Raw genomic sequence first — 27,918 nt, forward strand, 5'->3', positions numbered from 1 at the left:
CTATATACAATACAAGTGCCAAAAAATAGTTGTGTGAAGAACTCAAAAGAGCGTGAGAGATGAGTAAAAATATTGGCTCCTCTTTTACCTTTGCACAGCTGGTCAGTCATAACATAAAGAAAATGTAGAGGCCAGATTGTTGATTTGCGTGCATATAATTACAGGATGATGTACTGTCTAATCTGTACTGATTTAAACTTTCAATTTGCAGTGTTACAGTCCTCAAATGGCTAAGAGTAAGGAAGATGTTCAAAATCTCTAACAAATAATTTTTTGGTGATGATGTGGCTATGTCTCTTCATCTTTTGTGAGGCTGGAAAGTAGAAAATAAATTAAATGAACCATGTTTCAAAGCCTCAGTTCAACTTTAATATTATGAATCACTCCAATTTACAATAAATGCTGTATGGAGACTGTCTCTTACATTTCTGAATTAAAAAAAAAATTACAAAAGCACCATTATATACAACTGTTATCCCAAAATAAATTGATGACCACGTCTCTGTGTTTTTCACCTTCAGTATTCTTTGTTAAACCTCTTTGAAGAGATACAGTAAAGTAAAAAAAAAAAAAAAACATGTTGTCTCTAACAAGGCCAGGCTCCTCAGAGAGTTGAGTCATGACTATTGAAGAGGTTTGTTCTGATTATTATCCATCTTCTTTTCTTCAGGCCTGGACAAAACCACTCGCCATTCTTATTCGGTGGTCTGTGTATCTTTGTAGCTTTAAAGCACTTTCCCTGTGGATCTATGTACTGAACCATTTTATAATTCATATATTCAAACCTTTCTGTAAACTAATCAGAATAACACTGCCTTTTGGGGCACCAACAAATGTTACTTTACCCATGTTGTTTCATATCATCTGTAAAAGTAGAGATGCCCCTAAATATGATACACCAGAGAGAAAATAATATTCTGGCAAGATTTACTTTACATCAGAGTCAGCCACCCAGACAACTAAGCAGGTGATGAATTCCCTCATTTTGCCAAATAAACAAACAAAATCATTAAAAAAAAAAATGTACACAGAGTGTACATTGCGGCAGGATTGCGGCTGCTGCGGCCACTGGCAGCAGGAGTCAGCAGTAATGTCCACAGGTTAACAGACTTGCATGCTAACAAACACCAGGTCTTCTGTCTGACTCTGGCACATGAATGAATCCGTCAAGCCCTGGGTCGGCAGGAGTTCAGCATGTACAGGAAATGTCAAGGGCAGCGAGTCTGAGTATGTATGAGAGCTGGTATCAGCAGCAGCTGGGTCAAGTATATGGGTTTGTATGGGTTTGTATAAAAGGTCTTAGCAGCAAGTGCACACAGCTATGATAAAACCTAACAGGAAAACATACCAGTCAGTCCTACTGCACTGTATAAAGCAAACTTTGTGCCACAGTACTCAGTACACCGCTTAATGTTGTAATGCTTTCATTTGTATGGCTTCCAATTAGTTTTGTAACATAAAAAACTTAGTAGGTAGGAGAAGGCGACAACTTTGCCATGTTGGAGTGCTGTATAGACTGTTTCCTGGAGGCTGTGCGTACCAGTGTACACCTGGTTTGTATCAAACTTGCAAAAATGCGAGTAGAAAAGATCACCTCGCACATTTGTAGAGACAAATTACTGTACATTCTTACCAACCAATGCAATTCAATGCAATTTTATAATATTTTTCAATTTGCAGCTTCCTTGTCTCCTTACCTTTTCATTGGCAAATATTTTGCTCTCAATGCTCTTCATAGTTACTAATTATGTTGGTTTATATCCTGCAGCAACATTTTAGTTTTTTGTGCCTCACTCTCCTTTTCACCGATTAGTTGGATTACTTTTTTGTAAGCTTTCATACTCGACAATCTCAGAATTATAATAAAATGTATTTTGTAATGAAAAAAAAAAAGATAAATTCTGCATATTCTCTATGATCCATCATGAAGCTGGAATCCAACTATTCACATCAAGTATTTCTTCACTTTTAAATAGCACTTGTTACAGCCTGATGTCTTCTTCTCCACTTTTATTGCCACGTTGCTGCTGGCAGAAACATGCGTCAAGTCATCCCTGTGCTTGTAGCACATCCTCTTGGCACATGTGATACAAATAATGTGGCAGCCATCTTATCAAAACATTTTCCACAGCACTCCTAGTGGTCACGAACTCAACAGGGGACCTTTAAAAGAAAAGGTTTTATTCAGTGTTCATTGTGGTGGGTCGTGTGGCGGCAGTAGGGGGTTTGGCTTCATAAACATATACAGTATTTAATAAACATATCACTTACAAGACACAGCAGCAACCTGAATTTTTCTGGCTAATCCCGTCTCTGTTTTGACCTTTTCCTACTCCCTTTGCTCACCCTTCTTTTTCAGAGCAGGAATTAATCTGCTGTCAGTGTGTGTGTAATTACAGCGGAAGCACTTCGGTGGTTGGACTGTACATGTTGACACACACACGGGCACACACTCGATGCAGAGCGAGAGCAGTGCTTACAGCTGGAAGCTGACTACTATCTGTGTGATGGGGAAAAAGTAGGTCTCTCATCTCGTTAATCACACATGTACAGTTTGCTTCCAGATGAAGGTGTTGATCAAACACACTAGTAAGAGAAAAAGGGGGCTGCAGCCCTGCCTGGGGATTTCTATGGTGAGGTGACTTTCAGGTCAGCCCCAAAATCTTCTGTGCTGATCAGATGCTGTGTTTTCCTGCTTTTTTTTTTTTTTTTTTCTTTTCTTTTTTTGCATGGAGGAAAGCACGCTCACACATGGGACTCATAATACTTAAAAAATACTTGAAAACAAAGTCATGTCTGCTAGGATGATATAAAACATATTTCTGTAATGTATGCAATGTCATCTAAAACTAGAACAACAGCAGCATACAGAAATATTTTTTAAATGCCAACATCATCTCATCTCTGTCTTCATTTCTAATTTGAAGGACTATATTTATTCCCAATTAATTTCTTTCTCTATGTAAACAGTGTCTGCCAGGATGCCTGGATCTTTAGGATGAATTTTAATGAAGTCTGACGGGGCAAGAAACAATAGTCAGACGATCAAACAGGCTGTAATCAAGCAAACTGTTTAGCCTGATTATGAAACCACTTAATGTTGATGTTAACTGAAAGTGAGCACATCCAGAATGTTGGTAATTATCCCTCAGTGCACATGAAATGACACAGAACTATGAAAATAAGTCCCATGTTTAATAAAAACAAATTATCCTATCATATTGCTCTCAAAATTCAGAATGTTAACAAATGTTACAGGCACCAGATATACAGTATTTACTCTAATGTGGAGCATCACCACTGTGGGATGGTCACTCGGTAAATCATATGCACTGTATTCTGTAGTTAAGTTAAGTTCCAGTTGAGTTTATCCTTCACTCTCGCTCTAGCAATATACAGTTACAAAGATTTTATCTAGGCATCTATACCCAAAAAGAAAAAAAAAAAAAACTGCTTATCTAAATCTCATCTGCGAACAGTAACACTATCTCAGTTTCTCAGTATTCAGACATTCCACCATGTGGTTTGTATCTGCTGCTATGGGAAACAGCACAAACTATCAGAGAAACAGGGACTTGATCCATAACATTTTTATCCAATTTTAGGTCCCAAGGCTTCAAGTGTAATCCATAAGGGCTGCATGTGTCTTATTTTCCTGCAGGGTGAGGTGCACAGATTTCCAACAGAAAACACTGGTGCTGGTGGGAATGACCAAGATCTCCGTGGGAGCGTGTGGGAGTGGGATGATACATCTGTAGGAGTTAGGACTGTAACAATCAGAAATCCTACAGGAACTGCCGGGTGCAGGATTTTTTTTTTTCTTTTTTCTCTGATTCTTGATTAAATTTAGCAGGAATTCAAACATCTGTCTCACTGTTATATCCAAATACAAATTGCAACAGAGCTGGAGGATTTGAGACCCCTCTCTCCCACATAAAGATGTGTTTGATGTACAGGTGGAGAAGTTAAGAAAATCCAGACAATGTGAGACATGATCGTTTTCCTCTGCACTGCCGCTGCCTCGTGTGTTCCTGAGCAGAGGCCATGTGACGGCAGATCCAGGCAGGCAGCCAGCAGAGAGCAACTGCACAGACAACAATGGACAGGAACATGCACGATCAATTACACACGCTTTCGTGTCCACGATAATGTGTCTCCCCATGCGTGAGAGCGAACATGCTTCAGTAGTACATACTGTGGCCACACATACGCATGAACACACAAACCAACACACAAACACACTACTTTGTCCGTGCTTGCGTGGACAAATTCATGTGCATGTACCAGCGAAAAAACAACATATTGAGAGAATATACGCAGAAAGGCATGCTACACAAGCCAGCTCACTCCCTCTGTCCATCTCAGGCCGCTCTTTCACTAACTCAAGGCTGGTGATGTGTGAAACTGAGATATGCACCATGTGACTCCATTAATGAATGAACAGATCTCACCACAGAGCGTTTGAGTGCACTAGCATATGAGTGTGTATGCCTTTAGTATGGTGGTATTAATACTCCCTTTTATCCCCTCTTGCAGATCACTCAGTACTATAGATGGATGTGTATGTGTGTGTGTGTGTGTGTGAGAGAGAGAGAGAGATGGAGTGCAGAAGAGAGGGGGTGTTAGCAAATCCCTCTCATTCAGCAGCTAGCTACTGTTTGATATATCATTCAACTAAAAATGAGCCTTGGTGGAGAGAGGGAGGGAGGGAGGAGAACGACGGGGATCGAGGCAGAAAATTGGAGCTGACAGAGATGAAGCGAGACCGTGTGAGGCAAAATCGGAAGCAAAAAAAAAAAAAAAAAAAAAAAAAGGATGAGAGCACCACAGAAAGGAAAGAAGAGAGGAGTAGTAGAGGAGGAGAGAAGAGAGAGGGGTAGTAGAGGAATGAAACAGGACTGAGAGAAAACGGGAGAGTATGGAAGGAAAGGGACCATTGCAAATTAGAATCTAGGATCTACATTTCCTCTCCATTGATTAACTATGAATGGAGCTGGCAGGGCAGTTCAGCAAGGCAATGCAGGGCACTCTCTCTCTCTCTTAGTCTCTCTCTCTCATCTCTCTCTCTCTCTCTGTATTTATATGAGTGTGTGTGGTTTGGCCTCCGTTGTGTACTCCAACGCATAAACGTGGTCGAGAGGATTCGTGTCCAAACAATCCTGAGTGAGTGAAACACAGCGATCTGTGAAAAGTCACATGATCAGCTCTGCTCGGCTCTGAGGAGCACACACACTCTCGTGGTCAGTGCTCCAGCAGTAGCTCGGCTCATATTAGGAAAGAGAACAGGGAGAGAGAGGGGAAGATAAAAGTCCTTGCAAACGCTGGACTTTACAAATAAGAGCAGGAGTTTCCACTTCTGCCAGTGGCAACAGTGAAAACTCTAAATGGATCTTTGTGTTATGTCTATGAGCTGCGTGTTGTTGTTTATTCTCTCATCCAGTTGTTTCTCACTGTCTTTATTTAAGTCCGACTAAAGTTGCATGAATATAACTGTTACATAAAACTTCTTCAATGTCTTTTGTTAACTGTGTCTACTGGTGTCACGACTGCAATACATCTCTGAGATGTGGAGCTAAAATCTTTTCAGTGCTTCACTCTAAATAGCATGGTCTGCACTTCAGCTCCATTTATACCATCAGTGGAAATACTGTATCGATCACATATCATAAATAAGTCATTGGCACCTGTTTCATTCCTCTTTTACATAACATATGTGTCCCACCTTCCTCAAAACTTCCTCTTAACTTAGATTGCTCATAATTACAGACCTATTTACATTTTTCTGCCATAACTTATGAGTTCTGCACCAGATATAAGAAAACCGCATTCAAAATCTTACTGATGTTTGTGACGATGCTAATAACTAAACAGTCTTAGACTGTCTCAACAGTCCATCATACGGCTGGACGTGACGCCATAACATTGGCTCCCATTGGATGAGAGGCATAAATTTGACACAATTATTATTCGTCACCTGATGTCCTGATGACTTTAGTGAGTAATTTACAGCATGCAAACATGCTGCTAACATCTGTTAGCATATTAACATGCTGACGGTGACGACAGCACACTGAGAAGCTAATACATGAACCTTAAATTCTAAATATTAGCTCATTAACGCACTAACATCGCATCATTAATGTCAGTTTTTTAAAGTTAGGCCAAACTTAAAAACATCATTTAAATATCACTTAAAAAATTGCCTCAGCTTACAATTTATATAGATCCAAGAATAGCAAAGTTTAGCAAACAGCAAAGTTTACTTAATCCAACTATCAGTTTCATATTTTGTAGGGTAAAGACTATCACAGCCTCCCAGCTCCTCGTGAATTAAAGAAAAACTTAACATGCAGAAATGAATTTTCATGAAAGGAGACCTAAGGATCCAAGGACAGCCAGACCCGGTCTGAAGTAGAGCAATATTGATCCCAATTGTGTCTCAATAATTAGAGACTGTGCAAACATAAAGACCTCAAGCAGAGTTTTAATCTTGTGCAGCCTTGAAACAAAAGAAAAACCTGAATAATATTTTTCATGAGCAGCAAACTCTGCAAGGGCTGGAAATGATAGTGACCTTATATTATTTTAGTAGTGGCGATGTTGTCTGCTGTCCCAGATGAGGCCTTGAAAGGCAGAAGGTTGTGCGTGTGTGTCTATGTCAGAGTTAAAGCGTGAGGGAGGCAGCAGCGCAGAGGTACAAGTTCCTCCTGAGGCCATGGTCCATCTGGGAGCAAACACAGCCAGCATGATGCTTTTTTTCAAAATTTCTGTTCAACTCATGGTCACCCCAGCTGTAACTGAGGGGCTGCTTCACATTGTCTTAATTAGTCTTGCTGGATCTTGAACTTGAATCTGAAATGAAATGCCTCCTGGGCCATGCCAGTGAGCAGTCATTAGGACACAATCTTTTAATGTAGAGACTAGTTGTTGGTAAATATTTACAGCCTGTAACTGCTAGGTAAATGTGGCTAAATGAATAAACTGATATATGGACTCTTGATCAAAATGTTATGATAAACCAAGAACATTTTAAATTGTTTTTCTCAAATGTAATGCCATTGGCTATAGCTCAAAATACAAAACAATATGCCATGTGTTAGCCAAATAGCATCAGATAGTTTAGCACAATTACCGTAATTTCGGAATATAAGCCGCTACTTTTTTCACACGCTTTGAACCCTGCGGCTTAAACAACGATGCGGCTAATCTATAGATTTTTACGGGCTAACAGCCTCCAGGGCGCGAAAGTCACATTGAGAGCGACAACGAAAGAGAGACTGAGAAAGCGTGTGATGAAGTCATTCTGAGGCTGTTCAGTTCCGACACTGAAGACGACGACTTCAGTGGTTTTAGTGCGCAGGAGGAAGATGAAGATAGGGATCAGTGACTTTTCTGGTAGGCTGGTTATTTTTTTTTTTAACCAGTCGTGTTACTGCTGTGACTGCTTGTTACTGCCGTGTTACAGGCACTGTTTGGAAAAAAGCACTTATTAAAATAAAAATAAAAATATCTCATGTTACAATGTGGACACCTGCGGCTTATAAAGAGGTGCGGCCTATATATGTACAAATTCTTTTTTCTTTTTCAATTTAGTTGGTGCAGCTTATATTCAGGTGCGCTCAATAGTCCGGAAATTACGGTATTTACTCACCACCTCTCCTAAACCGTATGAACACTACTAACCCTCAAATATGATAAACTAATAACAGTATTTCCAAAGGATAGTTAACATGTTGTTTGGCCTTAAAACTATTGATTTTGGCAGTTACTTGACAGCTTGTGAGGCTACTTTAGCTTTCTGTTTATGATGATACTTCTGAAAAAACAGAGCTATTACACATTACATTTTACCACTTTTAACCAGTAAATCACTACTTTGAAACTATAAGTTATGTAGGACTTAGGACACACATCCACAAGTTTAGTAATGGATTTATAAAACACTGCAAGCTACAACCTTATCTGGGTTTGTAAAATCACAAAGCCTCATTGTATGTCTACTACATTTACTTTATACTTCTACTCCACTATATGTTTTTGATAACTTTAGTTACTTGTTACTTTGCAGGTTAATATTAATAAGACAAAATGTAATTAACAAATTAACTATGATGTATAATGAGATAGGATAAGGCTTTATTGATTCCTGTGGTAAGATTCACAAGATACCCAACAGCATATAAAATAACTGAAATGATCATCAAGCGATGAACACATTAATGCATCGATAGCTATAATCCAATAATATAAATATATATTGTTCTGAAAATGACCATAAGTAGTACTACTAATATTTTTAGTAGTACTACTTTTAATATTAGTTAGTAGTACTACTAACTAATAGTTTTTCTCTAATGAATACCACCAGAAAATGTGACCCACCATCGTTTTCTTGCAGTTTCATGTGTTTTGTCTAACAATACTGGTGTATTTCAAATTGAAAGTGAAACCCAATCTGTAGTATTTTTGTAAGGGCTATTTTGTAGAGCAGGCCTGTGTGCTTTAGATCCCATGAGAGACCGACCCATAACTCTGACTGAGTGCCAGAGCTTCCACAAACTATTGATTCTCTGGTGCACTTTAGATGTAACCCAACTCTCGGCCCCCATCAATTCTCTCAGCCCCCTCTGCATCCTGCTGCAGCATCCAAAGCTGCCTTCTAGGGTACCGGGTCTGACTGGAAGTTATTGATCCTGGCACGGACCATCTGATTATGGTTTGTTTTATGACTCTCTGGATGAGAGCTTTATTGTTTTAGGGGCAGCATCTGGTTTCTGATGATGGACTTGATGAGGTCAGTGTAGAGGGAGAGGGAGAGGAGGGGGAGGCAGAAGTGAGGAGAGAAACAGAGAACAATGGAGTAAGAGAGGGACAGAGTGATGCGTTAGAAGGGAGAGTTTAATCGATACTCTAAAGCATGACATCATCGTTTAGCCGGTCTGGAGGGACGTCAGGCGCTCTGCCAGTAACCGACAACAACTAGACCCTAGCCATGAATCATTAATGTCATCCACTCATCCATTCCTATGTGTTGGTTCAGTCCAGTCTGATGTTACAGGTCGGGGCACCTTCAAGCCAAAGCAGAATGTTTGTCAACAACAGCAGCTGATTTCAAATGCTGATGTTGAAGCCAGACACTGCATGCCATTATCACAACTGCTAGACCAGGGGTGCCCACACTTTTTTGGCTTGCGAGCTACTTTTAAAATGACCAAGTCAAAATGATGTACCTACATTAAAAAAATGCTAAATACATATTTATTTATATGTATATATACTGAGTATACTTTATATATACAATATATGTTGGCATACCTTACATAACTGCATGAACCCTTATGGCACAATACAATTCAATACATTTATGTTCACTACCTTACTCTGATGACTTGCACTGAATGGAGTCAGCCAGGGTTGCATAGCCTGGACAGTAGCTGCTGGTAGCTAGCCTCAAGCAGGTTTCCAAATGATCACCAGTCATGGTGGACTGCATTTGGACTACATTTTATACATCCCTTCTTTAGTAGATATAAATTGGAAAGCCAGCTAGGTCACTAGGCTCACTGGAGTTTTGCAGTAGCTTGCGCGTTGGACTGCGTGTGTGGTGACCTGTGTGTTAGAAGAGAAGAGATCTCAGACTGGCCGCCCTGTATGTCAATCAAGTGGCAAATGCCATAGGGAGGAAAAATGATAGACTAACATCTAAAAAAGGATCTACCTTCACTACCTTTGCGATCCACCGGTCGATTGAAATCAACGTATTGGGAACCCCTGGGCTAGACCATCACCCTGTTTTTAGTTTTTGCTGCATGCAACTTTGCTATTTTTTGAAAAAATTACTCCTATACTGTTTCTTTTTAACTGGTTTCCATTTCATCTTCATAATTATCCTTCCTGGGAGCAGTGACTAGTGCTGAAATAAAAAAAATAAGAAAACCATTTCAATAATCAACTTTTTCCTCTACATTTGGACAAAAAAAGCTTTGTGAATTACTGTTAGACCATGAACTTAGGCATCTAAAAGTTTGGACTGACACAGCCTTTATTTTTTGGAGTTTCTCCTAACTTCTCCAGTTAGGAGCTCATTTTAGCCTTAGGATCTTTACTGACTACGGCCCCTGAAGCACAAAGCACAACATGTTTACCTTATTACCATTTTACCAGACCTCAGCTTTCTCCTAAACTTGACCGAAGTGCTTTAGTTGCCCCAAAGCACTCTGCTTTGTATGCCCAACCACTCGGAAAAAAAAAAACATTACCCGTGAAAATAAAACCCAGGCAGCAACTATGTTTCCCATCAACATACAACAGGCACAACAAATAAGTGGCATATAAATGTAGGAGACAGGGTTGACTGAATTATTCTACTGTGACAACTTATATTATACAACATTTACTCTTACTATTTTCTACTAGTGCTAATAGTACTGCATAGAACAACAGATACTAACAGTGTTGCTTATTTCCCATTATTACTGTATAACTGTAGCTAATAACAGCGCTACAATGCACTTGCGATTACAGCTACAATACTACAGTCCCCTCTGTTAATAATATTACCTCATACTGTTGCTCCTGCATTGCCACTACTACTTTAGTATTATTACTACTATTATTACCACCTAACACCACTATTTCCAACTCATGGTAAAAGTACAATTTATACTTGATAAATACAAGATATCAAATATTTTGAAATTATATGTAAACATATTTTCATATGACTTAGGAAGTAAAAATAAAAATATATATTTACTTCAGGGGAAATCCATACGACACCACCCACGTTCTAAATTAAGCAAACCTATTAGATGGCAAACAGGAGACATCCTTCACCTCACCCAGCTGACCTCCAGACATCCTGTCTCGTCTGGAGGTCATTTGTATATACGAAAAAAACACACACACAAGGATGCAAAAGGCAGTCCATACATATCCGCACACCCAAAGATATGTGAGATGGACACATGAACAGACAGAGACGGAGAAAGGGAGAGTCTGTGAATAGGGAGAGGAAGATGGGTGACGTTAGTTGGTATTCCTGCTGTCTGGAGGTGAATTGGTCTCCTGTGGATTATTAATGAAGCAGGGAGAACCCCTTGAAACCCTGTACTCTCACTCATTTGAATTTTAATGATCCAGGCACACCCGAACTGCTGTATATCCTTACTGTTAGTATTGACAGATTGAGACAGACAGAAAGCCAAAGAGATACTGCTTGTCATATGATATAAAATCTCTCTCAGTCTGACAATATTCTAAATTAGTTTATTTATGGTAACATTTATTAATAATACACCTCCCTGGAGAGAACAGATGAAATAAATAGACATGGCACAAAAGAACATGCTCTAAAGACCAAATATAAAAATGGAAACACTACAGAAAAGGCGGTTTAAAGAGGTGGGTCAGGAGTCGCTTTTTGAATGTACCCACTTGTTGTTTCCATCACCTCTAATGTCCAGTGCTGGTCTTTGGAGTGTGCACATTGCTAATTGTGTTCTTTGATAAACAAGGAGTCACCAGGTGCCTCTTTACATTTCACAATAATATTCACACTATACACTAAGAGACCCCATCTCCCCACCTCAAAGTCATCCCAACCAACCAGGTGTCTCCAGTGCAGCAACAAAGACATAATCCCCAATCCCCAATCCCCCCCCTGGCTTCCCACCCAGGAATACCCTGGGTTTGATGGGGGGTCCAGAATAAGGATATCAAGATGGGTGTAATGTGAGACCTTTTAACAGCCCTTGTTAAAAGCCTGGCAGTTGCATTCTGGACCACTTGTGAACGATCCAAGGAAGTCCTGCTAATGGAGGTAAGAAGAGAGTTAGAGTAATCCAAGTGGGATGAGATAAATGCAAGATTAGACCATGGACACGGAGGAGAGAGCAACTCAGAGCGTACAGCCACACTATCGGCTCTGTGAGGCTGTTCTTAGGTACAGTGGTGCTTTCAGCTGAAGGCTAAAGTCAACATGGCAACATACTCACAATGGCGAAGCTAACGTACTGATATTTTGCAAGTATGTTTACAACGTTCAGTGAAGGGTAAAAGCAGTAGTGAAAGAGGAACTCAGATCCTGTTGTTAAGTAAAAATACCAATACAACAATTTATAAAACTACTCTACTAAAAATAAATTCCCTTCATTTAAAATCCTACTTAGGTAAGCATACAGAGGAACTGTCAAATAAATGTGGTCATAATATCAGAAGTACTTGTTTTGTAAAAATAAACAATTAGATTTTTATTACATACAATTACTTTGGGTTGTTAAGTCTAGTTGTTTCCAAACTGGAGGTTGGGCCCCTCTAAAGGGTCACAAGATAAATCTTGGAGGAAAGAAGACAAAACGGAAGTTATTAACATGAAAGCATCTGAGAAGTTTAGAGGAAAAGCCTCTTTCTTTGATGAAATTGTATCTGACACATGGCAAAGTCATTATGACACATAATCTTGGTCGATGGATGTCTTTACAAAATGTTAAGATATTACACTGGATATTTAAAATTTTGTCCCTTGGGAAAGTCAAGGGATTGCTAAAGTCAGTAAGATTTGTCCTCTTGGGAACATGAATGTCTGCATAAAATTTTAAGCCATTTAATTTTGTATTTGTTGAAATATACTATATGCTAGAGGCTGAGATCACTCATTTCTGATTGGCCAGTAGAGTCAGTTATAAGAGGACATGTTAAACATTGTTGTCAACAATTTAACCATTTCTCTAAATCAGTGCGCAAAGTACTGTTTTTATTAAATTGCAGATAACCATAGCAACAGGACGTCTGCTTCCTGCTGTGTTACAGTTTCCTCTCAAGTGTGAAATTAACGTGAACATCTTGTAAACTTTGCCCTTTATCAGAACGCCTAATCTTGTCGTATCACTTGCATCTGAGCTGAATAAAAAAACAGGAGCCACCCAGGCTAGACGTGCTGCTCAGACGTCACAACTTGGTCAAAAGTGAGGCTTAAAAGGAAGTCACCTTTGGGACCAGTCTGTCTGGGGCGCGAACAACATCACCAGCTGTGAGGAAGAGCAGATGTTGTAGTCACATTATTTTCACATGTGGGATCAAAGGATTCCCACAGTAGCTGCTGGAGTATGTAATGAAACCCCCCCTCAATGATCTCCTTCATAAGGCTTAAACAGTGGTGTGATATGACTATATATCCACAAAGGTTAATCCCAGCGTCAGTGCCACACACAGACACCTAAACACGCAAGCACATGTTTACACAAACAAATGTCTACATGCATAGAGATACTTACACTTTCACAAATAAACACGCTCACAGTTCACCACACCGGTTAGTGCTGTGGCCTTGTTGCCATAGTAACAAAATATTAAGCTCTATATATGTGTGTGTGTGTGTGTTTGTCACACACTTTTGTCACACCTACATAGTGCTGAATGTTGATTTGAGAGGATTTCATCTGTGCTTCACCAAACCACAGGTGTGTGTGTGTGTGTGTGTGTGTGTGTGTGTGTGTGTGACAAAACAGAGGAAACACTTGAGCTCGTCTGTCGGCACTCCAACCAGAAATAGGTCTGATGAACACCTACTCACCAGATAAGAGGCTCTTTTCCATTGAGCCCCAGACTGAAAATCACTCTGACTCAAAAATTACTCATTTTCTCCCCTTGAATCAACCAGCTGAGAGCTGACTTTTGCAAATTATGTCCCACTCGAAAACTTTCATGTGAAGAAAATACTAAACTAGGCAATATATTGCAATAGGAGAAACATCTAGAACCAGACTACACTGCATAAAACATTCATCTTAACAAGACATTTTGGCTCAGATGAAGCCTTTAAGACTAAAAGTGAGTTTTATTAAATAAAGGTAAGATAGATGACTGCTTTGTAGTGCTTGTTTTCATGAAAGTAAGATGGTCTATAATTGACAAGATGGGGAAGATTTTTATTTATTTATTTATTTTTGCAGTGTGTTCTTTCAAAAAAAGAGGGACATTTGGATTTTAGAAATAAATTATTTGAAAATCTTGAAATTTATGAAAATACCATTTTTGCTGCAAAAGTTCTAGAGCTTGACCTTTTTACATTTCATTTACGGGGGCTCTGGCTCTCTTTTACCAGTGCTGGAAGTTGTCATCATTTAGGAAATATTAATTGTTTATATTCTTCTACATGGCAAAGTAATAGAAGCAGCAGAGGAGGAGGGATTTTACTTTTCTGCAGTTAGCAGAATAAAACAAAAATAATAATAATAATCTTTGCACAATATATGCAGACAACCTTACCCACACTATTACCTGTTCCACCCAAGCAAGTAAATCTTGCTTGGAGAGGAACAGTCAGACTGGTTGTCTGACCTTGACAAGTAAAGGAGTCCACATCATGAATTACAGGCAAACAGGTCAAGGTAAGGGTCAAAGAGCAAAACAACATTCAGTAGCAACCAGGCAGCAGAAAACAAAAGGGCACGGCGCACACAGGTGAAAGTCCTAAAATAGAGACAAAAGGTTATAACAGGAAAGCAGGTAGGACTGACCATAAAGGCTGAACTGCAAACAGAGAACAATGGCAAAGGTGCTGGTAAATATACTGAGGGGAATAATTAGGTGATTGGGAGCAGCTGCAGGTGGGTGTGGAGATCAGGTAATGCTGAAAGGAAACAAAACAACACAACAACTTCAGGGCAGGTTATAACACAAACTCTGGCTTTGTAACATGTAAAATGTGATTTTATTTTGGTTGGTCATTGTCTTTTCCTTTATTGTTTTATTGGGGCAGGGCCAAAATAGGCCTTTTCTAATGGAAGACATTTTGACATGTCACAGCAAGACAAGTACAGGTGTAAACAATAACATTAGCGAGGCCAAATTCCATTGTATCATTTTCAGGGTCCGGGTGTTGTTCACGCTGGCTCGCTATCACACTCTCATGGCCTGTTGGGACACACAAAAAAAATGATGAACTTGGCTGTCATCATGACAAGTATTTTAATGTTTCCTTTCCATTGTTCTTATCACTGTCTATTACTGGAAGCATTTTCTGAGCTGTGCTTGTCATGAGAAGAGGACCGTATTGCTCATCTTCCTTAAGACGCAGCAACAGTTTGGTGTGTGAGAACAAACAAAAATCAGGGTGAAATTCAATTTAAAGTGATCTGCCCCTTTGAAAAAAAATCTGGGTAAGTGACACTCAAGTGTCACATGAGCCTTTGTATGAGCCTTTTCTATTCTATTCTTTTATTTTATTTTCTTCTCTGTTTGACCATAAGCAGAACAGAGTTCCTCTGCTCTCTCTGTAACCCCATACGCCCATCATTGCTTTAACAGGAAGCTGGGTGGTTAGCATGTTGGATGTTAATGGTCACAGCATCTATTTTCAGGCTGAGTGCTGCAACCTGAGACGGTTGGCAGCTGTGTGGACCTGGACTGGGCCGCTAGCCCCTGAGCACAGGGACAGGAAGACAGACTGGGCGCTGGGGTTTAGGTATCAGTAAGTGTGTGTGTGTTGTGTGTCCCCGAGAGGGCAGGAAGCGGACGTGGACACCCGAGTCGTCTGATATGTAGGGAATCTGTCACCTCTGATCACATGGTGGAATCTGTCGCACCGGGCCAAGGACGGGCCAAGACTTTCCCACAGTCAGAGAATTAGTCAGAGAGAGACAGACACGGAGTCACTTCTGTCAGTTCTGCCAAAAACATGAGATAGAGACTGAGCAACACTTCCTGTTACACTGCAGCCTCTATCAAGACTTAAAAACCAACTTGGTTATCATAATGAAGCTCAAATTACAAAAGACTCAGCAGACTCTCAGGCAAAAACATAAAGTAATATTTCCTAAAAACTGACAATAAAGCAGCCAAATATGCAAACCAGCAACACATAAATAACAACAACACATGAAATTGTACTAAGCCTCTTTCAAATCTCCCTCCCCTTTTTCATTACTAGCATTTGAGAATGTAAACTTTTCAACATTTTGCTCGCATTAGCTTTAAAGTTTGAAAGGAAACAAAAAAGAAACCTCATCTGCTGAGGAACATTGTGCGAATATGATCAAAAGCTTCAGCTTCTAGTTTAGAATGGTGTATATTGTTGTATAATACATATAGTGTTGTGTATTGGTGTGTTATGAATTATTATACTTTGTATAATAGCTACAACAGGACCTTGGACAACCTGCTTTGGCAATATTATACTTTAAAACCAATAGAGAAACTGGACAACAAGCTGGACAGTGAAAACCTATTAAGACTGGTGAGAAGAATGAAGCATTAAAACATGATCAGATCAGAAATTTAGCAAAGGACCAAATCTAGTCCGTTGCCAACATGGCGTGATCGTCTCCTCCTCTCTGCTCCTGCCTACAGCAGAAAATCTTCTAATAATGATCTGTTCTCAGCTCCAAATGCACACCATGTGTCACCGTCAAGCGTGCGGTGGCTTGTTAGCTGAAAAAGTGAGAGGGCAGATTTGACTTGACCCTGTCACATGCTGCTGTTAACAGAGGGAGGCAGAGACATTGTCACAACCCTCAACCCTCTGAGAGAGAGATGACAGAAACTCAGATTCTTGTTAGGTTGAGTGATTTTCAAAAACCAAGCTATTCAACATGTATTATGAAATGTAAAACGTGGGAAAAGGCGATGGGTCTCCTCCGTTATGATGACATCTTACATCTTATTATTATTTGTTTAATTGATAAACTCCTTCTATAATTAGCTAGTTAGAAAAGCCACTGATTAAGTATAAGTATCAGCGTTATCTAATTTGTGGCCATTCAAGTTATTAAAATTCACAAAATAAGCAGAACCTCTGAACACACAAAGAACATTTTGTCAGCACAAATTATATCAATGCCACAATATATTTCTTCATTACAAACTAGATTAAGTGACGACAACACAATGACATGAAACATGAAACTCTTTTTCTAACCATTCACAGCTTATATTTTGGCAACTAAAACAAGTTTATTCAAGGATTAGGCTTCAGGGTAAGTGTACATTTCAGACACTAAAACTCAGCTGAACACAATTTACATAATGGTTAGGACAGTGGTCCTCTTTTGGGCTTAAAATGTGGCAATATCTACCTGTGAACACTCATCATAGGTTATGGTGTTAATGTGGAGATGAGTTAAGAATGGAAGAAATGAATGTTTCCACAATTTTGCAAAAACAAAGGGTAAAAATAATTTTATGTCACATGTTTTTTTTATTGATTTTTATTACTTTAATTGTCTTTTGACAAATTTTAGGAGTCCTTGGGGTTTCTGCCCCTGGGTTAGGAACCATCTGGATAGGATATTGTTTCAGTTATGAAAAAAAAGAAACGCTGAAAGTGCCAGCTGACATGACTTGAAACTGAACCAAGGTCAGCTGAGGTGAAAACAAATATTTGCGTCCATTCACCGCATACACCACAACACCATTCCTTTGCACTGTACTATATCAAAGTCTGCCTGTTTGTCGACCAATCTTCGTCATGTAATTCCTTCATGATGAAGAATCATATTCCTGTTTTCTGCATTTGAAAACATGGTGGTCATTCAACACTTTTTTTTCCCCACCGGGCTATATTTAGCAGGTGTAATTTATTGAGCTATTACTTATAGTGCAGGAATCCCTCTTCTACTTGAAGGGATTCCATTTAGTGTGATGATAGAAACTAATCTGTGTGCATGCGTGTGTGTGAGAGTTTGTGTGCATGTGTATGTGTGTGTGTGTGCAATCACACACACATGCACACTGAAGCAGACATCTCAGCTGCTGTGCTGTAAAGCCGAGATTCATGTTCAGCAATAAGTAGCAGCCTCGGCAGCCACACAACCAGGGGATTTGTAGCTTATTAGTAGCCCCGACACACACACACACACGCACGCAGACACAGTGTCCTGTATCTCCTGCAGGAAATGACTTGTTGACATCTTGACTCTGAACGCTGCATCTTTAGCTCTCCCCACAGATAATGGACACTAATGAGGAGAGACAGACTGAAACGAAGAGTCAGAGAGAGAGGACAAGTAAAGACGGGGACACCAGATGAGGGAAAAAGAGTGAGTGAGGACTCCATTAAAAAAAAGCATTAGCTGGATGAAAGAAAAAAAAGAGACATGGGATGAATTAGCTATGGAGACAATTAAGCGTGTTTGAATGAAACGAGAACACCCTGTGAGCACATAATGAGATTACAATGTGGAAAGAACATTCATGATTATTTTGAATCCACCAGAGAGTTTTCATCCCTGCTGATTCCAAAACGCATGTACTCCTCAATAATAAAGCATTTGACATGCAGTCTGCACATGTTTACTTAGTCTAAACAACAAAGGCAGAGTTTGGTAAGACACAAATGGCATTTCAAGTGATACAGACTCATCACTTGACTCATTTTTGCCTCTCAATATTCATAAAACTGAAAAAAAGAAATGAAGCCTTCTCTCTATCATTTGGCAACTGACTTAAAATAGGAGTACTCTAGTTATTTAATGTTGCACTTCCATAAATTTAGGGGTCTTGTGCAAGGTAGGATTGCTAATCTTGACTCAAGACCCCAATGAGCCTCCAGTGGGCGTCCAGCAGCCCTCTTTTCAAACAATGCATGGGGTTGCGCTGGTGGGGCCATTTCGCTTCAGGTGCTACTGAGATATGAAATAGTAGATCCAATAAGTCCAGTTTGAGTAACAGATCAGTGAGTTTAAATGTTTATCAGACATTTAAACACTGCACAGTGGTTTATAAAACTCAGAGACAGGATTTTACAACTTTGGAAAATTACCACAGACACAACTTTTCCATCTTTTATTACACCAGTTGTGAGGTAAACAGTAGAAATACAGCCCACTGTGTTGACACCCCTGCGGCGTTACTGGACTGGCCTCAATCAAGTGAATGAGGGAGAAGCATTTTTTCAGCCTTAAGGGGGCATTGAAACAACGAAGGGGGGTTAATAAGGGCTCAGCAGCACATTTCTGTCCCAGGGCCCCCTAGCAGGTTAATCTGGCTGTGGGCTGTGAGACAGATGTGAAAAAAATGAAATAAAAGAATAGTCAAGATTGATGCAGCAGAACCTAAGATATCACGTATTTTAGTTGTTAATATGACTATAAGAAGCCCAAAAAAACACAGACATCGCACAATGTGACTCCGTAGTCATCTTTCAAAGCCCAATCCCCAGAAACATGAGCATGAAAAATTGATGGACTGCCCCTTTGAATTTATTTTATTTCTCCTTCATTCATACTGAGACTTGCATGCCCGCGACACCATCCAGACAAATATAATCCACATGTTGCTGCTTGAAGAGCTGAGACTATCCTTGGTTGTGTTTCTGTCTAACACCAGTCTACATATTATATGACTTTTTTGAGAAAGTGGTATTCAGAGAGCAATGGTTTCATTAAGCTATGTTTCTTTTCTTTTCTTTTCTTTTTTTTTTTAAATCAGAGGTGTTACTTTAAAAACAGCACTATGAATAAACAGCCTTCAGTGAGTCTTTCTGAAGGACAGGGCTCAGGGTCAGCCTCTCTGTTGGTGTGTGTATTACTCTTAGCTGGTGTGATCAGTCAAACACCGTTTAAAGCTCAAGGTATATATCGGCAGAACCATCGCATTTATCACATTTTAAGAAGGGGTTTTTACACAAAAGTAGATATTTCAAGGCTTGCTGTGATGGGAGAGATTATTCAAGGGAAATGTGTCTGTTCAACAAGCACAAAACTAGACCTCCTGTATCTGAATCCATTTAAATCAGAGAGGAACAGGAGACAGACTGAAAAATGTAAAATCTGAATAAATAGTAGAAGTTGTACCAATGTGCAACATATATTCTTGTGTGTGCGCTCCGTTCTTTGTATGAAGGCTTGACCTACATTGAGTTGTGTTACATAATGCTGCAGGATCCCCTATAGAGAAGACAGAGAGTTTAAAATTTAGGCCATAAGAAGGATTCTTTCTCGGCTTCAGCACATGAAGGAGAAGTGCTTATTGAAGGACTAAAGAGTATAGTTTCTTAAATCATTACACACCCAGGAAGCAGCTCTTGAGCACATGCTGTGAGCTCTTCTCAAGAGATGCAACTGCTTCCCCCGGTTCAATATTTGGGGAAATCTATTCTGCTATTTGTTTTCTTTCTGAGATGACAAGATTGATAACTAATAGATAAAAAATGCTGATGAGCCAGGCAATTAGAATTTTGGAGTATCTCAAAAAGTGCTCTGTAAATAAAATATAATATTATTATTACTATTATTTTTATTAAACTGTGTTCTTTTGTCTAAGGCTAATGTGATGCCTGGGGTATTCACTATTAGTTTTCTGTTGTGGGACTGTTGATATTGATATTTTGTATCATTTTGTTATGTTTACTAGATCCATAACTGTGTTGTATGGAGACTTAATGTTGTTCTTTCACTGGCCATATATTGCTCTTTGTGATATCTTTTTATATAGAGGAAGAAGGTAAGTACTCAGTTAGCATGCTTTTTCACCGTTACAGTACCCTTGGTCTAAACCTTGTTTACTGTGCATTGCATTTTTTAGATTTGTTAGCGTAATAGTTTTATTTGCTTTGTTTTTCAACAGTGAAACTCACTTCCTGTAAAAACATCCACTGGTCATCCTCTGTTTTGCATCTTTACTGGAAGTGTGTTTTAATGCTAGATGCTGTAGAGTTGTGCAGAAGGGGAAGAGCTTTTCCCTCACATAGCTGTACCTAGATTTTCCAAGCTGACAATGAGATTTCAACCAATTAAGAAAAATAAAATCTTAACGTCTTACATATACATGTTTTGTGTTTTTTCCCCATCTGAAAAGTCCGTCATTGTGATCTATTTCCTGTGTTTACACATGCCAGCTCCCTGCCTGTGTCGACTGGCCACACAATCAGGATTTATACTCCCACCTTTCTCTCTCATTTCTCACTTGGCAGTGGTCAGACAGTTACAGTATCGACACTGTCAGTTCTCTCTGGCTTCAGCTCCACACACATTCTCAAAATCCTCTCTGGTTCATGGAGATCAAGCCTTCAAAGACAAAGTGTTTAGACATGTGTGAATGCTTCACATCTATCATGGCTCGGACTTGCAGAGATGTAGCTAAAATCACACTTCCTACAACATATGAGCTTGGTTTCTCCTCTTGAAAAGGTGAATGTACTGGAGGTCTAATATTTTCTTCACACAGATGTGCTTTTACAGGTCCTCCTCGCTTAGTAAATTCTGTAAAAAGGTATCTTATGTTACACTATTGATCCCTGAAAGATAAATTCATCTTTTGCCCCCTCCACGGTGAGATCAAAGTACAACTTCTGATACAGAACTGCACCACTTGAGGGAAAAGAGATTCACTTTGTTGCTCAAGCACACGTCAGTAGGATGCATTTTTACTGCGAAGGGGGACTGAATCACAGGTGCCATCCTGCTGACAACATGTATAATCAGGGCACAGTCTGGTGTACACAGTCTCAATTCAGCTGATTTGGGTTCAGTACAGTGCAGTTTAGGTCAGTGGGAGTTTGCAGAGGCTGATTATGCAAGCTGATAGATAATCTAATGGGGACAGATAAGACCCCTGGCTAGAGTCCAGGGCACGATGATAAGACCTCTCCACTACTACCACAACATGCTACGACACTAATAAGGAAGACCCAGTAATAGGAGCCTTTCTACTTGCAGTAGCTTTCACAATTGTGTAATATTTTAACACACCACAAACACACATACAGGATCTTCTACAACCTATAATCACTTATTCTGGTTTCTGTCCTGCTGAGCTCTGCAACAAATCCACTTCCTTCCTGTCCCCCGTTACCATGGTAACAGCTAAAGAGAACTCTGTTATCATCAGATGGATCGGCCCGCAAAAAATTATTTTTATCTCCACTTCCCCATCTCTCTGCCTCATATAACCAAGGGACTGAGTGTCCTCACGGGTTTCACGCTACAGCTGGAGTGTGCAGCCTTTTCAAAGAATGTGAGAGAAGTTAGAGCAAGATAACAACAGAAAGACGTTCAGAAGCTCATTACATGTAGGAGGTCTAAGAATTTACCAAAGCTTCTGATATGAACAATAAAAAAAAAAAAACACACACACACACGCACACAGAGCAAAGGACGAATGTTGAAGTAGCAGCTGTAACACAACATGCAGATAGGAAGGTGATATGTTTCAAACAGTGTTTCATCAATTCCAGTTTAGCTTCTTCAGTGGGCGTAATAGAATAAAGACATCACTTGGTAGCTATGAGCTTCAAAAGGAAAAAAATCCTCTGCTTGAAATATTAAACAAACGTATCAAGTGAAAAGGTTTGCATTGAAAACACCCAAATATAGTTATATTAAAGGAAAATGTGATTATATTAACAAGTCAAACTTAGATCCACCCCTCTGATAATTATCATGCCAGCATCTCTTGATTTAATTTAATCCCATGAGAAGATCAAACCAACAGTGACCACCATAACAAGTATTGCCTGTGTGGCCAACACCTGATACAGCTTATCCCTCATTGATGTCCAAAAACTGTCAAAACCACAGCTGTGTCCCAATTCAGTCTACGAAGGAGACTATGAACCACATTGATTCTGTAGGCCGGACTGAAATCCGATGATCTGGTCTACAGAGGATTTCCTATTTATCCTCAGTCAGTGTTTTATTTGCAGAGTCTGCCTATTCTCTTTTTGAAAAATGATTCATCACTAGTGCGTAATGCATCTTGGGATAGGTTTGGCTGCTGGGCCCGTTGGATCCTTCGTTATCTGGGAAACGAAGGATGCATTTCTCAACTGTATTTGAAGGAGCCTTCAGAATGGGACAACCTTGTCACCCCACTGTGAAGGATGCATTTGGTCTTCCAATGCATCCTTTGGGGGATGTGGCCCCTGAATTGAAGCACAGCTCACATCAGTTAGCCACACTGTCACACTGGATACCATGAACATAGGCACTGAGGTTTATTTTGAAACAATCCAACATACACTGTCCTGCTTCTGTAAATGCTCACTAGCAGACCAAATGTGTATTAATCCGCTGCTGAAAATAGTTTCCTCCAAGTGCCCTATTTACTCCTGGTTGAGTGAGTTTTACTAAAAAACAGCATAGCCAAACAAGATACAAGTGCCATGTTGTTTCAGTAAAATAGACTAACAATTCACAATTTCAACTCATTTACACACATAAATATTTTGAGCATTTATAAGCAATTTGAATCATGTGCAGACAAAATATAATCCTCCCATAACAAATACAAAGCATTCTATATGAAGGCAAAGGCAGAATGCAAATACACTGAGTGGCTGTTGATGAAAACACTAAATTAAACAAAACAGTGGTTTGATGAAACAGTAGTTTCATGATGAGAACTGCAGCCCACGGTCGCTAAGATGGTCTTATGCCAGTAGAGGTGCTTCCAAGCTGATCAGGCAATTTAAAGGAGTCACCGTGCTAATGGCCTGCTAATCTGACTCTGGGGAGCACAGCACAGTGTTTCATTTATCATTCATGAATGCCAGAGTAGAGAGCATGTCTAATCACTGATTATTTAATGGGTTCATATCACCTGCATATCTTGCCAACACGTGCGTGAATAGATGTCGCTGAATGACTTGATGGACATTTAAAGGGGGTTGACGAGGGTGTCAACTGTCAAAATCATTTGGATTATGAGTGATTTAGTTTTTATGTAAGCCTCCTCACACACATACTGCACATACGTGATTATCATCCCGTGTCTCTCTGCCAAAACACTCCCAGTCATGGCTGCAGCAATCTGGACTGCGGTCACTGACTGTAGTGAGGCAAGCACCTGCTGTCTTTTGTTACTCTTTAACTTAACAGGCGCATGTGTGGCGTACTTTATTAACCGGCTGAGCACCTCACCCTGTCTGCAGTTGTGGTACACCTGGCCAGGGGAGAGGAAGTGGAGGTGAAGGGGGGGGGGGGGGCAGGGCGGATATTAAGTTGAAGTGAGAGAGGCAGAGGAAATAGAGAAAGAGAGAAAGTGCGGTAATGATAGGTCAGAGAAAATGAAAGCGAATAAAGAGATAATGAAGGGGAGAAGACAAGAGGAGTTAAAGGAGGTAAAGGTTTAGTGAAATTGAAAAGAGGACAGAAAGACCAGAAAACAGTCCAGAAAACTGTCTAGTAGAGAAACAACTTCCACATGACAATATTTGTGAACAAACACTTAGGCTGATGGTGATTGTAACTAACACATCAAATAATGCCACAAAATAGCTGTAGCAACTAAAAAGCATATGTGTTACCATGAAAGTGATCAGAAATACATTCCACATTAGGTGAATTAAACAAACAACAACAGTGGCCTCTTAGGTAATGTCGAAGAGGGCAAAGAGATAAGAACAGACTGAGTATGTTTGCTCTCAAGGACATGATCAAAGTTAAACATTCACACAGGCACATACACATACAGGCATCAGATGCCGCCACAGCAAGACTGGCTTTGACAATCCAGGTACTGAAAATGGGCAGGATTTAAACCAGACCCTGCATCTGTGCTTTACGGTTGCAGACAAACCCACCACACTACTGACTGATCTGGGAGCTTCTCTCTGAGCGTTTGCAGTCTTCACTTTGGCCGCTGGACTTCAAAATTCACTGAGCCTCATAAGTACTGAAGCCACATCCTCAGAACTTCCAAGCAGCCCTCTAACAAACTGAATTATTTGGTTGGAGGTGGTTGAACCTCAAACACCCTGAGCCAATTGGTCAAACACTTCTGTGCTGTATTTCTTAGAGCTTTTGAGTCTTTGGGTGTGGAACTTCAAAATTCAGTGATCCTAATGAGGTTTAAAACCCACAAATGTCCTCCTCAAAACTTTCAAGCACTCCCGCAGTGGGGTTAGTACTGGTGGGGATGTAACGACTGGGAGGTCCACTATTCGATAGGTGCCCAAGCACACACACACATACAAACACACACACACTTGGTACAATAGTGGCTGAGATCATAGTCTAAAAACAATCTGGATTTTGCTGCCAGACTTTAAGTGTGTAACCATATTTGGCCTCAGTAAAGTTCCACACATATAAGATGTGGATTTATTCCCAAAATGACACACTATATGCCCATTTTGTGGGTTTATTATGTCATTTTCCATGTTTTACTTTCATGGCACCAGTCACTGTTTAAGGTGATGTCAGTGTTTTGTGGTACGACTTTGTTCAGGTGTGTGTTTGTAATGAGCTCACAGGAAGTTCATCAGCCGCCGCACATGAACTAACAAGGTGTGTATTCTCCAGCTGCTCTTTGTCATACTAGTGTTTCTTAACCATGTTCCACCGACTGGTACACAATTTTTCAGCTTCACAGAAGCTGATTTCACAGCTTTTCCCGCTACATGGTTAAAGGTGTGCAGATGAAGTTAATTTGTTGCTCTATTGTTTTTTTGCAACGAAAATGTACAGACTGTACTTTTGAGAAAGGCACTATAAAGTTATGCATGTACTCAAGACTCAAACAGAATTTAAAGGCTTTTCTTTAGCTTTCATGTTGCAGATAGATGATGTGAAGTCCATATTCATCTTACTAAATTGGATCTATTACCCACTTACCGATAGAGGCCGGTCTGGTTCAGTCTCAGAGGCACAAGCCAAAATACACACCTGGCAGCACTTTGTTATCATCTGCTGTGAGGTGACTGAACGAAACCCTCCTCTTAAGAAGTGAAGAGCTTCAGCCGCTTCAGCGAATGCCAAAAAACATCAAAGTGACAAACAGGAATCATGATGCTTGTCTGTCGGGAGCAAAGGAGGAAGTTGGGTGACAAAAAGCACAAAGCACAAAATCTGTGTACAAAGTAGGTCAGGGTGGATGGATGGGCCCCCTAAATGGCTATTAGCAGGAGAGTACCGCTAAGAGTTTTTACGGTATATGTATTTTTAATACTTTCAGTAACTACAATGAGGTTTTTTCAGCTTGTTTCGCTTTCGTGTTCACCCCCTCTGTTTTGCATTCACTTTTCTTTCTGCCTCATTTTTTTCTTTCTCCTTACTCTCTGCTCAGTAGTGAAGCTTTTATTTGTGTATTCCGAGGATACATGGAGAGACGGATATTGCGCCTGAACCAAAACCCTCATGATCTGTGAAACCGCAAATGGACTGAATTGTGTAACACATGTAGGAGACCCCACTTCCTTTCCACCAGTTGCACCGACAGGGTGTGGACGGGTTATTTTGTTTGTCAAGTGTGTCACAGAGTCTGTCAAATGTGTAATCTGCGTTGGCCTGGAGAAATGACAACAATCATTACAATAGTGAAACTACACAACATTTATTACTATACATTTCAGCATGAAGCATATTTGCTGACGAAACATCACTGAGGATGGGGGTAAATAATCAAGCACAGCAATACTCAGAATGAAAGCTAATGATGAAGATGCGATGAGGACGGTGATCACAACATGGCAGGTAGATTTGAGGAATGAGTAATAAGTAATGCGACTGTAACATTTGTCTCTCTCTCTGCTTGCCAGCCTCATCTGTTTCCCTGTCAATTTTAAGTTTCCATTTTACAGGTATGCAGGTCTCAGCATGATGAAACAGAAACATCTCTCCCTCATTTCACTCCCTCGCTCCTGTCATCTTCCCTCCCTCACTCCCTCCCTCCACTTCTGCTCCCTCCCAGATCCCCTCTTATTATGCTCTTGAAGTGGTGCGTTGTTGGAGAGAGTACTGTGCTGGTTCTTTATATAACTGTGAAGGAGAGCTGAGAGAGTCCAGTGCATCAGTACAGTAGCACTCACAGTGGGAGGACAGTGCTCACTTGAGTACTGCAGCAGCAGCAGTAGCAGCCATGGCAGCTATTTACTGTAATTATTTGAGCCAATCAAAGGAGCTAGAAACAGTGGAGCGTTTCATAAAAATAGACAGGCCTGAGCTCCACTGTTTGTCAATGTCATGGCTGTGGCCAATACAATTTATCTGTAAGAATTATAGTTCTGTCAAACACGAGGAGAATCTCATCGAAAGAAGATGGAGGTATGGCCTTTTCTGAAATAAGTCTGTTCAGGGGAATAAAAATGGCAGCGTCTTTCAATGGTACAACAGTATTATGGTACCAACATTAAAAGTATTTCATGTGTTATAGGCCGCAGAAATGACAGCCAGCACACATACATGCAGAGTCTGAATTTCTTCACCAGCCTTACATATTTTGTCCTGAGGCGTGTTGGCACCTGCAGTTTCTCCAAAGGAGGAAGAGTTGAGATCAGATATCTTTCAGTTGTGACCCTTCATTCACCAATATAATATAATATAATGTAATATAATATAATATAATATATCCTGGTTGCACAAAACCTTGTTAAAATCATGATTGACTGAGTAGAGGATTATGTGTTTTTTTGCTGCCTACATTATTCATTCACTTATTTATTTCGGAAAATAAATGAATACCTTGGCACAAAAACCAACTTGAGCACATTGTCCCTCTAAAGGGGACCTAACTTTGGAACTCAAACTTACCTTTACCTGCATCTTTAAAAGAGTACTCTGCCATTTTAGCATTACACTCCTTTACGATCGTTGGCTTAGTGAAAGACAGCTTAAAAAAAGATATTGCCTTTTTTATTCCATGAATTCCTCTCAAAACTTGGCATCTACATTTCCCACAATGCAATGTGGGGAATGTGTGCTATGCTTGCAGTGGCTAATGTAGCCTCAACCAGCTAGTCTCAAGCAGAGTTGAGGAGTAGGCGGCACAGGTCTGGCATATTTACTTCTTTCTAACTCCTCACCCTCAGACTCTTTTCATTTTCAAATTTGTAGTCCTCAGATCCAGTTGACACTGACTTAAGTGACATCACTTGAGGCAATGAAACCACAACTTGTGGTCTTCAGATCCAGTTGACAGGTAGCAAAGGCAGAGTAGCAGAGCCCATGGACATGCCTCAGGAGAAAAGACAAAACAGGAAAT

General features: G+C 40.0%; 1 protein-coding gene across 4 annotated transcripts in view; it reads right to left on the reverse strand.

The window, feature by feature from the left end:
- rpl29 (ribosomal protein L29) overlaps nucleotides 1–27,918 on the reverse strand; it is a 62,123-nt gene that overhangs the window by 14,129 nt on the left and 20,076 nt on the right. Inside the window, exon 1 of one of the 4 annotated variants that reach the window (XM_071494142.1) lies at nucleotides 18,760–18,770. The exons of 2 other annotated variants lie outside the window; for them this stretch is intronic. The gene's annotated coding sequence lies outside the window, so the exon portion shown is untranslated. Of the gene's footprint in view, nucleotides 1–14,268; nucleotides 14,280–18,759; nucleotides 18,771–27,918 lie in introns of those variants that run through there. One more of the 4 variants, XM_071494140.1, reaches the window with a different exon arrangement.

The sequence above is a fragment of the Trachinotus anak genome, unplaced genomic scaffold (assembly GCF_046630095.1).
Source record: "Trachinotus anak isolate AG129_WGS33_773 ecotype Australia unplaced genomic scaffold, CSIRO_AGI_Tana_v1 ptg000013l, whole genome shotgun sequence".
In the NCBI taxonomy this organism is placed as follows: Eukaryota; Metazoa; Chordata; class Actinopteri; order Carangiformes; family Carangidae; genus Trachinotus; species Trachinotus anak.